Source organism: Papio anubis, chromosome 3 (assembly GCF_008728515.1).
Source record: "Papio anubis isolate 15944 chromosome 3, Panubis1.0, whole genome shotgun sequence".
NCBI classification, from domain to species: domain Eukaryota; kingdom Metazoa; phylum Chordata; class Mammalia; order Primates; family Cercopithecidae; genus Papio; species Papio anubis.
Window position 1 is genome coordinate 65,302,495 of NC_044978.1, and position 6,766 is coordinate 65,309,260.

Below are 6,766 nucleotides of genomic sequence, written 5' to 3' on the forward strand. Positions count from 1 at the left end.
TCCAACACTTAGTTAAATTTACAGAACATTTTACCACATGAGTAGTTGCCTGCATTTCGTCTTACATTCATTTCTTCTTTCCCAGTCCCAGTCCTTCTTGTTGAAATCTACTCTTCAGTAGTTTTTCATCATGTGCCATGAGTTAAAAAAATACTAATGTTTGGAATGCCTGAAAATAATTTTATTTTACTGTCATTATAAAATATCTAAGTATAGTAATATTACTTTTTAAATCTTGTTTGGACTCCAGGTTTTTTGTTTAAACCTAACAATGCATATCTTCCTTTAGAACTATATCATTCATCATTACCCCAAATATTGTCTTTTTCCTCTTTCCCTTTCCTTTTATAATTCTGATTAAATTTGTGTTGGTCAACCCATGTTCATCCTGTTTCTTAATTTCCATCTCTATATAATGTGGTTTGAGTCATTCCTTCAGACCTATCTTCCAGTTCTCTCTTCTGCTCTGTCTACTTTAATATTTAATGTATTTTAATGACTATATTTCCATTTCTGTAATTTTTTAAATGATATTGCAAACCCACCTGTTTTATTTTCATAATTTCTACCTTTTGCCTTATGGATTCTATGCTTTTATTTATTGTTATTAAAAAACTGTAGATGATTAAAGTCTTTTTCAGAGAGTCTCTAATATCTGTAATTCTTCATATGTAAGTTATTCCATTTTTGTATCTATTGTCTCTTGTGGCACTTTGTAAAATTTTACTGAGCTTATCTTTGGAGAGTTTTTAGTGGTATTTACAGGTTCTCTAGAATATGGAGTCATTCCTATTATGCGGTTTTACAATTGTCTTTTAAAGGACCTAACACATTTCACTTTAAGACAAGTAAGGTTTTTATGGTTATTGATATTAATTACACAGTTTGAGATTACTGCAGTGCATGAAGAATTTTGGCTATGGTCCAATTTCTCTCTGAATGAGTGATTCTTTCTCCAGCTGTTACTCTAAATAAAAGATAAACTGTCTTCCTTGTTCCTGGCAGCATCTTGGCACTACTGGGTGAAAATTTTCTGACTCCTGTTTCATGGAAAAAAAGCGACTACCTTTATGTAGAATACTATTGTTTAGCTCCTGGTCATAGACAGGGCAAAAACTTTGTCTCTGAGTTACATGAGTTTAATAATCCTGAATTAGGAATATTTCACAACTCAAAAGCCAGAACTTTTATTTGTGAACATTTGTGCATTACTCAAGCACTTTTCAAGGCTGCACTTTGTATACCTGATTTCAATGTACTGTGAGATACTAGGCTTTAGGTATTTCTCATTATTCAGATTTTACTTTCTTTTTTGTGGCTGCAATCCAGGAATTTCATGTTCTAAATTTATACATCAAGTACTTATTTTTAAAACTTTTGGTGCATTTTATCTTCCATTTCTACATGTTTAGAGTAGTAGAGGAGTTGTCCTCACTCATGTCTCAGACTGCTGGATTATGTTGCATGACACATTGTAAAGGTAGAGCAAAATAACTTCTCATTCTTTAATTTTTTGTGATTTTTTATCTTTGGCGTACAAAAATATATCATAAGGTTTCTTTTATAAACATTAGTTAGTCTCTGTTTTCTGTTATTCTTGTAATTCAGATGAACTTTACTTCGAGGTTAAGGGGAAAGGGCTGGGCATGCTGTATTACACTCACTTGGCAATGTGATATTTTCTATTAGCTAATGGATTGGCTAAAAAATGTTCAGTCTTCTCATTGATTAATTTTTTAAAAAGTTTCTCCATATCTGACCTGTGTAGAATGTATAGAAATTTATAACCCTGAAGCTACCCAAAAGTACATCTCTGTTTCAACTTTAAGAGTATTAGCATTGGCTAGAACGTCATTAAATAAAAAGTAAAAATAAATATCAATAGTCTTCATTATGTAGTCTTATTCTGTAAAATTGTTGTTTTCTGAAATAAATTCTAACTCAATTGGTCATATATTCAACCCAAGAAATTTTTTTTGGATTGCTTTAATTACAATTTTGATTGTATTTGATTACTTATTTATGCAAGTAAAATGTAAGCATTTATTATTATAATTTATATTTTAAAATACTTCCATCACTTTCTGGAAATAAATATGTATTTTCTCCTGAAGGAAATACATACTCATAGAAAAGTATAATACAATGCCTACTTTTCATTTTGTGTTACTAGCACATTCATGACTCTATACAATTTTTTCTCTCTCAGTATAGTGGTACTAAGTTTATTGCTCCCTATCCCATTCCTAATAGTAGTAAATAATTATATGATTATATTACAGATGGAAGCATTTATTTACTCTTTTCCAGGTACTTTGACCTACTTTTGTGATTGCCACAAAACCCTGAAATCTGTTTCTCTCCCAATTTTGCTCATGAGGACAGAGAGCTTGGAAAGGTAGTTTCTTGCAGATCACAAAGCTAGCAGATTGCCAAGTGAAGTCCCTAATATAGGCCATCTTTCTCCAAAGATCACGCTCTTTTCCCTATAGTGGGATGCCTCTCATGTTTACCAATTTAAAAATGCTGCACTTTGGTGAAATCACATCTTATTTATCTTGCCTAAGTTAAATTCTAAATCATAATTGTGATTCAAGTAATAAAGTTATGCCACAGTCACAACCCAAATTATTTTGAGTGGGTAGCTAGATGGCGTTTTGTTAAAAGTGGGAATTTTGTTTGATTTTGTTTTTATTGTCATAATGTGTTTTCTGGCTATTATTACAAGCTTATAAATTATCATGATTACATCTCGTTTTTGGCAAAAATAAAATCCAATGACAAACTGGAAACTTGAAGGATGAGCTTACAGCTGTGCCGCATGCATAGCTGACCGAAGATGTCAGATAAAGGCCACTGGAAAATCTGCCTCATTTCTTTTCTAAATGAAAGACAAAAACTTTCATTTAGAGGGCATGTACAGTGATCCAGTAATAATAAGATCTTTCTCGGTGGACCAGATTTTTTTTTTAATTAATGTGATGTGTTGCTAAAGATTCTTCTTCACATATATGTTTCTTCTTATTGGGAACTGTAATGTCACTATGGAACACTCCAAGAATGGCAAAACAGAAGTTTATAATTTCAGATCTTTCAGTATTTCTTTGTTGATTTAAGTGAATCACAAGACCTAGTTTAGTCCTGCAGTACCAGATTCAAATAGTTATAGGAATTGTAAAGTACCAAGTGCTTACCTTTCTGAGCTTTTGGATTCCTCATGCATTGTCTTTCTTATGTTCTAGAACTCAAGAATAAGGGGGCATGACATCTAGATTAAAATTAAACCAACACATGCCTGATACCCAAGACTACAGCTTCCATTCTAGAATTTCATTCTAGAAGCATTTTGGGAAAGAGCAACTATATTCTGTGCCACTATATACCAAGCGCTGTCCAAGGCTCTTTACTTACAGTGACTTAATTTAATTCCCCAATAAACCCATGAGAGAGGTAGACTAGAGCAAAAGATACTAAGGCTCAGAAAGTTAATAGCCCATGTAAGATCACAAAGTTAGTAACTGGAGGAACTGAAATTCAAACACAGTACAGAATAACTTCTACGTCTGTGTACTGCTAAGCTTTTATCATTAGTTTTCCAAATATCGAACAGAGTTCATTACTACAATGTCTTGGGCCTCATTCAAAATAAAACTTGGTAATGTACTTTGATACTTTGCAATGGTTATTCCTCAAACCTTAGTTTTTGTTTGAGGAATGGACTTTGTTCTCTCTTTGGAAATAAGAAGATAGATGCCCATAGGAGGAAGCGTCCCATTTCTCCCACAACAAAAATAATACACAACAGGAAAAAGATAGTCTCTTCAATAACTGATGTTGGGAAAACTGGATACCCATATGCAGAAGAACGAAATTGAGTCTTTATTTCATACCATATACAAAAATACATTTATTTTCCTGTGTACAAGCTCCTTAGTTTGAGGTAATCCTATTTGTTGATTTTTGTGGCCTGTGCTTTTGGGGTCAAATACAAAAAATTATTGTCCAGACCAGTGTAGACCAATGTTGTGTAGTTTTTGCTCCTGGGGTTTTCTTATAGCAGTTTTACAATTTCTGGTCTTATGTTTCAGTGTTTAATACATTGTGAGTTTATTATTGTGCATTGTGTGATATAACGATCCAATTTTATTGTTCTACATGTGGATATCCAGTCTTTCTAACACATTTATTGACAAGACTCTTTTCTCATTGTGTATTCTTGGCAACTTGAAAATCAATTGATTGTACATGTGTTGGTTCATTTCTGGGCTTTCTAGTATGTTACATTTGTTGATGTATCTATTTTAATGCCAGTAACATGCTACTATAATTATTATAGCTTTGTAGTATAGTGTGAAATCAGCTAGTGAGATACCTCCAGCTTTGCTCCTTTTACTCATGATTGCCTTAACTATCCAGGGATTTTTTGTTTGTTTGTTTCATATAAGTTTCAAAACTTTTTTTTCTATTTCTATGAAAACTGACATTGTAATATCGATAGAGATTATATTAAATTTGTAGAATGCTTTGTGTAATAAGGTCATTTTAACAATATTAATTCTTCCAATCTATGAACAAAATCCATTAATTTTTGTCATTTTCCATTCCTTTCATTAACGTTTTATAGTTTTCAGCATACATGTCTTTTACCTCCTTGGTTAAATGTATTCCTATTTATTGTAACAATTGAAAATGGAATTTTTCTCTTTATTTCTTTTTCAGATAGTTCATAGTGTGTAGAAATACTACTAATTTTTGTATGTTTATTTTGTGTCATGCAACTTTATGGAATTCATTTACTACTTCTAACAGCATTTTGGTAGAGTCTTTAAGGTTTTCTATATATGAGATCATGTCATTAGTAAACAAGGACAATTTTACTTTTGCTTTTCTATTTGGATGTTTTTTATTTCTTTCTCTTGCCTAATTGCTCTGACAAGGACTTCCAATACTGTGTTAAGCAGAAACCGTAAGAGTGGGTATCTTTGTTTCAAATCTTAGAAGAAAGGCTTTCAATTTTTCACTGTTGAGTATGTTACTTGTGGCCTTCTCATATAGGCCCTTTGTTATGTTGAGGTATATTCCTTCAACACCTAATTTGGTGTGTTTATTTTAAAAGGATGTTGAATTTTGTCAAATGCTTTGTCTGCATTTAATGATATGATTGTATGGTTTGTCCTTCATTCTGTTAATGTGATATAGCACATTTATTGATTTATGTGTGTTGAAAACCCATTTCATATCACAGATAAATCCCATCTTTTTGATACACTCTTGAATTTGATTTGTCAGTATTTTGTTGAGAATTTTTGCATCTATGTTCATTAAGGATATTGACCAGCAATTTTCTTTTCTTATAGCATCCCTATCTGGCTTTAATAGCCAGATAATGCTGGCCTTGCAAAAAGGAGTTTGAAAGTATTTCTTGCTCTCAATTTTTTGGAAGAGTTTAAGGATTGATATTATATTAATTCTTCTTTAAAAGTTTGGTAGAATTTAGCAACAAAACCATCAGGTCCTGGGCTTGTCTTTGATGGGAAAATTTTCATTACTGATTCAATCTTGTTACTCATTATTGGTGGTGTGTTCCAATTTTCATTTCTTCACAATTCAGCCCTGGTATTTTGTTTCTAGGAATTTGTCCTTTTCTTTTAGATTATCCACTTTGTTGGTATATGATTGTTCATTGTAGTCTCAGATTTCTTTTTAGGTATCATTTGTAATGTCTCCTCTTTCATTTTTTATTTATTTTAATCTTTTCTCTTTTTTTCTTAAGTTTAGCTAATGGTTTGCTGATTTTACATATTCAAAAAATAAACTCTTAGATTATTGATCTTTTGGATTGTTTTTCTAGTCTATGTTTAATTAATTCTGCTTGGATCTTTATTATCTCCTTCCCTCTGTTAACTTTGGGCTGAGTTTCTCCATTTTTTCCTACTTCTTTGAGGAATAACATTAAGTTGATTTTTTGAGATCTTTCCTCTTTTTTTAATGTGTTTATTGCTATAAACTTTCCTCTTAGGACTGCTTTTGCCAGAGTTGTTATTCCATAATTTTAGCATATCGTATTTTTATATTTTTGTCTCAAGAAAAAATTTAACATTCCTTTTAATTTTTTTTTTTATTAAACCATCGGTTGTTCAGGAATACATTTAATTTTCATGTATATGTGAATTTTTTTGAAATTCCTCCTGTTGTTGATTTCTAGTTTGAGACCATTGTAATTGGAAAAACACTTGACATTCAATCTTATGTAATTTGTTAAGACTTGTTGTGTGACATACCATGTGAACTATCTGGAAAAATGTTCCGTGTATGCTTAAGAATAATGTATATTCTGTTTCTGTTGGATAGAATGTTCTGTATGTGTCTGTTAGGTCTATTTAATCTAAAGTGTTGTTCAAGTCAGTCCAGTGTTTCCTTATTAATTTTCTGTCTTGATGATCTGTTCACTGTGGAAAGTGGAATACTGAAATGCCCTACTAGTATTATATCTCTCTCTCTTCATTCTTTAATATTTGTTTAATATATTTAGGTGCTCTGATGTTGGGTGCATGTATATTTACCATTGTTATATCCTCTTGATGAATTGACTCCTTTATTATTATATAATATTCTTTTTTGTCTCTATTTACAGTTTTCTCAACTTAAAGTCTGTTTTGCCTGATATAAGTACAGCTATGCCTGCTTTCTTTTGGTTTCCATTTATATGTAGTATCTTTTTCTTTCCCTTCACTTTCCGACTATGTATGTCTCTGAAAGTGAGGTG